Here is a 9,648-nt window from a genome sequence, read left to right on the forward strand (position 1 = left end):
AGCACTCTATAAACCAAAAAGCAACAACACAGGTACATGTCTATACTACAAACTGCGGAACCAAGACCCCAAGCAGCCTAAGCCTGGGGATGGGGAGGCTGTTGGAAAGAAAGGGGCAATAATCTTCCAAAGAGACACGATCCTATGCCTAACTATTCTAAAATTCAAATGAAATTAAGAAATATTAGGCAAGCTCTGTACTAAAGTGTCTTATTCAAAGCTCTATTTGGTTGTAACTAAGAGGAAACCTCCTTCAAACTAAAGCAAGAAGTAAAATTAATTGAAAGGTTACCAGAGTATCTCAAGAAATCCAAAGGCAGAAAGTACGACAAGGCCACGGGCTGAAAGCCTTTACACACATTCTATTCTGCATGTGGATAACTGACTCTCCCTCCAAAACTGCATCTCTCATTTATACATCTTTCTGGATGAACCTACTTAATTCTCCTTGGAGATAGGCCTTCACTGCTTCTACATGCATGAACCTGAACGTGGCCATGGCCCAGGATGAATTTTTATGTCCCAAATTCTCTGAATTCAGGTGATCTGTCTGTTCCCTATAGACCTGAATGTCAATTCCAATCTCGGATTCCTAGGAGAAACAGATTTGTCCAGCCTGGGCCAAGAGTCCACCCCTGGTCCAATAAGCTGTTAAAAGAAGAGCTAAGTCACAGAATGTAACTAGGGTATACTAATTATACCTATATCTTTTGAGGAGTCAGATTGTGTGCCTAACTCCTCAAAAGATGTGTAATACGCTCAGTAATAAAGCCACCTCCATCCTCAAAAAGCTTAATATCTTGCTGAAATGAAAAAAAAAGTATCATTAACAAAATACTAAATATCCTTGATACAGTATTGAAATGAATAAAGAAAAGCTTTGTGAGAAAACTCTAGGTGTTTGCTGAAAGACAAACAGAAATTGAACCATAAGCAGGGAAGTGCTAAATAACATGAAATGCAATGCCTGTTCCTCTTGCTCTAGCCACTTAAAGAAATATGAATCGAAAGAATCATCTTTTAGCACATAAACAGTCTCTAGTGAAATATCCCTGTTGAACACCTGCAACAACAAAGCTTAACAGGACTATCCGACTATCCGACTATCCGTCTATCCGTCTATCCGTCCATAAAGGAGTATTGCTTTAATGTGCAAATTAACAGCCAGCTAGCTGATGAATGTCACCACCACCCTGACTTCCTTTCACCCCCTGGACCACCTAACACTCTTGCTCAGACAGCATTCTGAACCAAGCAGGCAGCTATAAGACAACACAGGTGTTTCTCACTGGTAATATCCCACCTAACCTAGCATGGTAAGTTGGCGGCATCGCACAGACAGAATTCAGACAGGAAGGAAACACTGGCCAAGATGTGTGATGGTAGTGTGGCGGGAGGGGATTAAGCAGAAAAGAGGACCATTTCCCACACACAAAGCTACAAACACAAAAACAATACGTTAAATTTTTGCCAGTTTCAAAAAAACTCAACAGATGTCCAAATAACACTGGATTAAAAAAGTCTACTCAGAGTAGACTATTAGTTACCCCACATTATCACCAAAATGTCACACAGTCCCAAGTCACTGCAAGAGCTTGCTTCAATCTCACCGGAAACAAAAAGATAAAAGAACAATGAGAAAGTGGTGACAGTTTCTAACTTAGGGATTCTTTTGCTAGAGAGCAGCAATGTTATGTAAATGGAAATGACCTTCCTAAATTAAAACACTATAAAATTAAACAGCTCTGGAACCAAATATCTTCATTTTGTAAACCCCCAAACAAGGTATCTCCCAACTCAAAAATTAAGTATCAGTGTTGGTTCAATATGGGGATAACGATATTCAATTCCACTTTGTCAAAGCTGAACATCGCTGTAAAAAGAGCTGGCAGTCTGTGGAGGTCGGAAAGTTAGCCAACAGTTCTTCCTAAAGCCACACTCCGCACCTATGAACACATCCCAAAAGTGACACATTAAAATCGATTAGGTGAGATCTCTCAGATCTCACTGCAGCCTCTAAACTAACTCGCCTTTCCTCTTTATATTTGGTGCTATATTTTCTAAGTGGAGGAAAGAAAAATCAAAGTGTTACAATTCAAAAGCTGTTCTGAAAATGAGTCCATTTCCTGCAAAGTGGGGGAAAAGGTCAGCTGTCACATCAGAATTTCACAGAGCTCTCTCTGAGTTAAAATGCTTTAAATCATTTAAGATGCTGAAATATCTTATATTCACAGTCTCCTCCCCTTTCTCAACCCTTGAGAAGTTTAATTTTAATGTAACTTTTCATATTTGTGAAATTCATATACCCTGTATAAAAATTTTAAAATGCTAAGTATAAAGAAAAAAAATCACCCATGCCCCAATGCCCAGAGAAATTGTTGGTATTTATCCTTCTGGCCTGTGAAATAAAATTTATAGGAAAATTAAAGATTGCCTTAGCAGAAAGAATATGTTAAATCAATATGGAGTTTATGATGGATATAAAAGCATTCTTGGAAAATTTTACAGGTCTGGAACTCAAAGAAGTTTAAAATAGATATATATATGCTCATGGCCTCCACATCATAGCAGAGGTTAAAAAATAACTATAGAACAATCCTTCCAATTAATTCTGTAAGGAAACCCCTACTTTAAGGAGATTCTAACCGCCAATTTCATGACAAGGATAAAGTTAAAATTACAATCTCATCAAGAAAACTCTTTAGCAAGTTACAAAGCTTGGATAAGAATTCTTGATACAATATAGTTTACAAAGCAAACAGCTAAAACTGGTTAACTCTTCTTTCATTTACAATACAACTCTAAATATTAGAGCCCTCCCTCCCTCAAACTAGTTACCTACTTAGGAAGAGACTCAGGTGTCCTTATTACAAATCCAATAATATACTCATCTATATTTTTCAGTTTTCTATCAATAGACTCTCACATGAAGTAGACAGTGAAGAAGAATCTAGGAAACCACATTACCCAAGGATTCCACAGGGAACAATGAGCTAAAAGGTTCTATGGAGAAGAATGCCTTGTGTAGCAAATCACTTCAGATGCAGGAATTGGACATTAGGAAACAATCTTATCTCTTAAGCCACAAGAGACAAAGAAAAATGCAAAACAAAAAATACCCAAAAGGGGAAACCAAAGGAACACTGACTTAGTAGCTACTGCCTATTTGTAGCAACAGGAGGCATTTTCACTGTGTCCTTTCACTTAGCTGAACTGCATTATGGCCCATGTGGTAAGCTGTATGCCCATTTCTACAGATGAAAAAAGTAAATGGCATCATCAACACTGTACCAAGCACACTATTCGGTGCCTGGCATAAGTTATCTCAATTAAATCACACGTTACCATTCTATTTTAAAAATGGAAAAATAGGCCCAGAAATGTTAAGTTCACATAGTGATGGCACCAATTTTTAAGCTCACTGGCTGGAGCTGTCACACCTATCCCTTCCAGTCTATGCTTATAATTCCCCGTTCGAGTCACATCATTCTTTCAAATAACAGGTTTTCATTTTAAGAACTCGAAAATCAAAGAATCGACTCTCAATAATGGGAGATTACTTCTCCAGTTTTCTTCCAAAAATTTCTTATTTCTATTTTACTTGCCTTCTGACTATTTTAGTGTTCCTCGGCACCTCTAAGAGTGTACAGGTAAATATTACTACCAATCAACTCTGGAATTTGTTAGATGCTCCAATCAAAAAGCTACATAAAGTTAATTCTTGGTTCAAATTATATTTCTGAAATACTTGAACTTCCATGACACGTTCCATTTCTAACTATTATTAAAAATTATCAAGAATCGAAAATAGTTTTGAACAAAAAAACAGTTCATGTTGTTTTGGGGAAAAGTATGTATGTCTTCCTTGACCCTAAAATAACATCTTATGTGTTAGGTACTGTGAGGGCTCTAATATATCATGTGACAATATGGTTGAGAGAATAAAACTTCCAGTTCATCTCATTTCCCAAGGATTAATATGAAATCTCCTTTCTTGCTAGAGAGGAGAAAAATGTAGTAAGAAGCAAGGTCCAAAAAGCAAAGAAGAGGAAAAGAAGACAATCAGGCAGTTCAAAATCAGTCATGAATCTCCAAGTAAGGAGAAGCTCATCTTAATAAGAAAGCTTTTGGTGCATGAGAATACTCTGAATAGCTTTGTTCCTACCGAAACAAACTGAGAAACCCGTGACTACCTTCAAAATACTCTTACCCTGAAAGTATTAGTTATTTAACCAAACTAGGCCATTAAATGTCAGGTCTTTAAACTTATCTGTACACAATATGGAATATCTAGAGATCAGTCTACCCTGTGATCAAAAAAAAAAAAAAAAAAAAAAGGAAAATGAAAAAAAGAGACAACACTCATATATTATTGTTATAAAGCAATTTCCAATGTACAATTCTATAATACATAATCTGTATATTGCATTGTGTACTCACAACCCAGTCTAGTCTCCTTCCATCACAAAGTATCTGGCCCTCTTTACCCTTTTCATCTACCTCCACCCCCCTTCCTCTCTGGTATCCACCTTACAGTTTGTGTCTATGAGTTTGTTTGCTTTGTTCATCTGCTGCTTTCTTAAAACTTGCCCATTCTTGTTCTCTTCGTGTAACATTTTTTCTGTACACAACCATACCCTGAAGATGCTGTACATTCAAAGACTAGAAATTATTAGATTAGAAATTAGAAATGATGCTATTATGATTTGGTTTATTGTTATATACTTTTATGCACACTGATATGTTTGAATTTTCAAGATATTTGAGAGCATGTTAGTGGACATCCCTATGTATGGCAATCCACACAAAAAGCATGAATTCTAATCAATGCAACAGTTTTTATAAAGCTCCAAGAGAGGGAGAGATATCAAGAGACATCCCTGACCTCAAGAAGCACAGGAATTCAGCCACAGAAAGGAATGAAATCCCATACTTGACATGGATGAACCTTAAATCTTCATGCTAAGTGAAATAAGACACAAAAGGACAAATATTGTATGATTCCAGTTACATGAACTATCTAGAATAGGCATACTCAGACAGAAAGTAGACTAGAGGTTACTAGGGGCTGGGAGAAAGGAGAGTTATTGCTTAATGACTACAGAGTTTCTCTGCTTGGAGTGAAGAAAACATTTTGGAAAAAGTGGTGGTGATTGCACAACACTGTGAATACACTCAATGCCACTGAACTATACTCTTTAAAATGGTTAAAACGACTTAAACCTAAAAATCTAAAATTAAAAAACTCCCAGAAGAAAACATAGGGGGAAAAGCTTCATGGTTTTGGACTTGGCAATGATTTCTTGGATATAAAAGTACAAATGGGACTACACCAAACTTAAAAACTAAGTTTTTAAAGGACATAATCAACAAAGTGAAAAGGCAACCTACCATATGGGAGAAAGTATTTGCAAATCATGTATCTGATTAGGAGTTAACATTCAGAATATATTATATTAAAAACTACAACTCAAAAACAAACAAAAAAACAAATGATTAAAAAATGGTCAAAACTTAGATATTTTTACAATGATGATATTGGCCAACAAGCAAATGAAAAGATGTTCAACATTATTAATAAGAGAAATGACAATCAAAATTACAATATCTCTCTCTCTCACACACACATACACACACACCCCCACTCATACCCATTAGGATGGCTACAATTTTTAATTTAAAAACACAGAAAATAACAAATATTGGTGAGCATGTGGAAATACCTAAGCCCTTGTGTTGTTAGTGCGCTTGTAAAATGGTGTAACCACTATGGAAAACAGTATGATGGTTCCTCAAAAAATTAAAAATAGAACTACCATAAGATCCAGTAATCCCATTTCTGGGTGTCTATCCGAAAGAACTGAAAGCAGGGTCTCAAAAAGATATTTACCTACCCACGTTCACAGCGGCACTAATCAAAACGGCCAAAAAAGTGAAAAAACTCAGGTCCATCAGTGGATGGATTAAACAAATCGTAGTACATACATACAAGATTATTATTTAGTCATTAAAAGAAAATCCTGTTACATGCTACAAAGTGAATGAATCTCATACATTACACTAAGTGAAATAGCCAGTCATGAAAAGACAAATACTATCATGACTCCACTTACATGGTCACATTCACAGAAACACAAAATAGAATGGTGATTATCAAAGGCTGAGGGGAGGTGAAAAGGGGAGCTGTTTAATAGGTATAAACTTTCAGATTTGCGAGATGAAAATTTTGTAGCTGTTTCCCAACAATGTTAATATACTTTATGCTACAGAACCATACATTCAAAAATCGTTATGATAATTTTTTTTGTACTTTACTACATAAAATGTGCAAATATAAAAAATGGTTAAGTGGCAAATTTTAAAAATAATGCAATATACCAAAAACCATTAAATTGTATATTATGTGAATTATATCTCAAAAAAGCTGGGGGGTTTTTTTGTGTGTTTTTTTAAGAAGGGGAGAGAGAGGAGAGGGAGGGGGAGGGGAGAAAGAGGGAGAGAAAGGGAGGGAGGGGAGGGAGAGGAAACAGCAATTTGTTGAGCCTAATGCTCCTACTTCCTCCAACTTCACCCTGGCCTCCAGGTGACAGCTCTTCTCTTTCCCTGTCCAAGGCACATTAACACCTTTTAAACTCCCACTTCCTTATTAGGTCCAGCCTCACAATAAAATTAAGTTAAAGCTGCAGTGGCAGTCACAGGAAAGGGCACGTAATTCAGAACTCATACTCTACATTCAGCAGCAGAGCCCAAATCTTTATTTAATATATATATATATATTTAACATAGTAGATATACAATAAATGTTAGGCCTCTGCCCCTCTTCTCCTCTTCCAGCCAGCATATGTTTAAAAGAGCAACTTCTCTGCTCCTGTGCTGGGATATTCACTGGCCTTACCTCACATGTGCTAGAGCTGTTAAATACAAAGCATCATTTAGAACTTGGTTGTTAAACCATGCCTACTGCCTATTATTAAATCTCAAAAACATCACAAAACTGTTACAAGGATAAGCCCCTTTTCGTAAAATAATAAACATTTCTATAGCACATGAAAAGGATAAGATAAAGTCAAATATTAATAATCACCTTTAAGTGGTGAGACTAAGGGTGAGTTTCTTCCTTTATGGATCATCTGTTTTTTATAATGAATTCGTAACTTCTTTAAATAAGAAAAATAGAAATCTTCCTAAAAATCATCAGGCTCAAAATTTCCCTGTTTGCCTCTTACGCTACAGGCACTTTCACATGCTACAGCACCGAAGCTGAATTAGCACCACGTGAGGTAGATACTATTTCCTCCATTTTGCAGATGAGCATAAACTGAGGCTCAGAACAGTGACCTGGTCAAAGATATATAGCTAGTAACTAACTGACAGAGCAAGGATTACAACCCAGGCCTCCTAACTTTAAGCCCAGGACCCTTTCCATTCCATCATATCTTAAAGGGCAATCTGCATTACTGCTCGGAACACTTAAAAATATATATATCTCTTCAGACTGTTTTAAGAGTACTTCCTATATAACCTTGGGCCAAAGTCATTTTACTCTCTGGGGGCCTCAGTTTTTTCATCTGAAAAGTGAAGGGGTTGGAAAAGGTATTCTATCTCTAACAGCTCCATCTGCTAATGGATTTTAAGACCAGACACTACCTGGGAGATAATATCTAGAGAAGAAAACCCCAAGGGCAAGAATGAATGCTGGAAAGAAGTTGAGGCCTACGTTCTGGGCCAAGAATCATTTTTAATGGAAACAGGTGGCGGATACTCAAGAAGGAAAAACCAATGCGGGAACCATAAACTTCCTGGTTAAAGCAACAGCTGAAAGCTCTAGATTCAATCTTGGCTAAATCATGATCAGAAACCACACATTATAGAGTTACAAGAATATTAACACTGGCATGGGAGTGTGGGGGAACTGTATCAATAGTTTATGCATGCTATAACTCCCTGATTTCCCAAGTGGGCTCCTTAATGTTAAAACAGAAAGAGCCCTGGGTGATTCTAAGTGGAGACACCACCTCCAGCAAAAATTTCAGGAGAGGCTGAAACTTGCAAAGCACTCTAGGAGATACCACACTTGAAAAGAGCCGACCGAACATTTGTGGAAAAGGTGAAAGAATGCAATAAAAGCCTCTCCAATCCACAGACTCAAAGACAGTGAAAAGGTGAAGTTCCTGTAAAGAATTCTTTATCTATAACCTCTTACACTGCAGACGTTACAGCAGTCCACATTATTTAAAACTGTTATACAGCCTTTCTACTCGAAGGTAATAAAAGTACAGCAGTAACTCTGCTGGCGAGAAAAAAGATTCCATTTTGCTCAAACAGGCTCCGACCAAATTCTCACCACCTTCTCCTCAAATGTGGTGAGCCTTAACCAACGAGAAGCTCCTTAAACCCTGAACAATAGTCTTAGACAATTTAAACAATATCCTGCCCGGAGGGCCACAACCAAAACTGCAGTAACTTTAAATCCAAAGGTAAGTGCCTAACAGAAAGCTCTTCACTGGGCTCTCCGCTCTCCCGGGTGCGAGATTCCAGCCCTGCTTCTAGGCCACGACTGGGTGAACACCTGATGTGTGTGTGGGGGTGGGGTGGGGGGGGGAGAGCCAAGGCCCTAGCGGATATGAGGCGAGAAACGGGGGCCCTCGAGGCTCCTGAGAAGCGCTGCGCCCCAAAGGCAGGAGGTCACCCCCCAGGGGTGAGCACCAACAACACGTGGGGCGACAGGAGCAGGGAAGGGGTGTCCCGGGCCGGCAGCCTGGGTCTGGCACGGCGGCCGGAAAAAGAGGACAGAGCTACCCCTGGGCAGGGGACGAAGACTTCTGGGCCCAAAGGGTGAAGGCAAAGGGCGCGGGGAGAAAGGAGCGAGGCCACGAGGAGGGCGGGTCTCCCTGGCCGCAGGGGCACGCGCCGGGCAAGCGCGGCGGGACCCGGGGAACAGAGAACCCCGACACGCGGGAGGAGATAGTGGACCTGCCCCCGGGGCGCGGGGAACGAAGAGCGGCCGCGCCCGGAGGGCCCTGTGCCCGGCGGCCTCCCGGACCAGACCCGCCCCGCGGCGCCTCCCTCTTGCCTTCTTTCCCTCCCTCCCTCTCACCCTCCCACCCGCGACCCGTTATCCCGCGGCCGCCCCACTCACCAGCGGCTGCACCTGAGCTCGCCGCTGCCTCAGCTGCTGCCTGAGCCTCCGCAGCCGCCGCCGCCGCCTCGCTGCTGAGGCCGAGTCCCGGGGGTGCCTCCGAGTCCCGCCGCCGCTGCCGCTGCCGCCAGAGCAGAACACCCCAAAATGGCGGCACTTCCGGCACCTACCACCGGCGGGGAGGGCCGAGGAGGAGGGGGAGGGCGGCGAAGGAGGAACGTACCACCGCGGTGCCGCCCGCAGCGCCGATCAGAGCGGAGCGCGACGCAGGGGCGGGCCGAGCGCCCGGCGCTGCAGCGCCCCCTCGGGCTGGGGAGTGGAGAAGCAGCCGGGCCGGAGCCCCCCGGGCCGTGGGCGGAACCCTCAGCCCCGGGAGCTGCAGGGGTTCGTCTCTTTGTCTCCGAGCTCTCCCGGAGAGAAGGGTGGGAGACCCTGGTCTGGGAATCTGAAGTTCTCGGCTCTGCATGCCTCATCCAACAGAAACTCTGAATGACCTGGTGGGCAAGGAC

The 9,648-nt window shown here is 41.1% G+C and overlaps 1 protein-coding gene across 13 annotated transcripts in view; it reads right to left on the reverse strand.

Moving 5' to 3' along the window:
• CELF1 (CUGBP Elav-like family member 1) overlaps positions 1–9,282 on the reverse strand; it is a 63,507-nt gene extending 54,225 nt beyond the window's left edge. For 9 of the 13 annotated variants that reach the window (XM_016146620.2, XM_036220140.1, XM_016146619.2 and 6 more), the window contains exon 1: positions 9,140–9,274. The gene's annotated coding sequence lies outside the window, so the exon portion shown is untranslated. Of the gene's footprint in view, positions 1–9,139 lie in introns of all 13 variants that reach the window. The other 4 variants (XM_016146616.2, XM_016146615.2, XM_016146613.2 and 1 more) reach the window with 2 other exon arrangements.
• Between the last annotated feature and the right edge of the window lie 366 nt (positions 9,283–9,648).

This window comes from Rousettus aegyptiacus, unplaced genomic scaffold (genome assembly GCF_014176215.1).
Source record: "Rousettus aegyptiacus isolate mRouAeg1 unplaced genomic scaffold, mRouAeg1.p scaffold_m13_p_5, whole genome shotgun sequence".
In the NCBI taxonomy this organism is placed as follows: domain Eukaryota; kingdom Metazoa; phylum Chordata; class Mammalia; order Chiroptera; family Pteropodidae; genus Rousettus; species Rousettus aegyptiacus.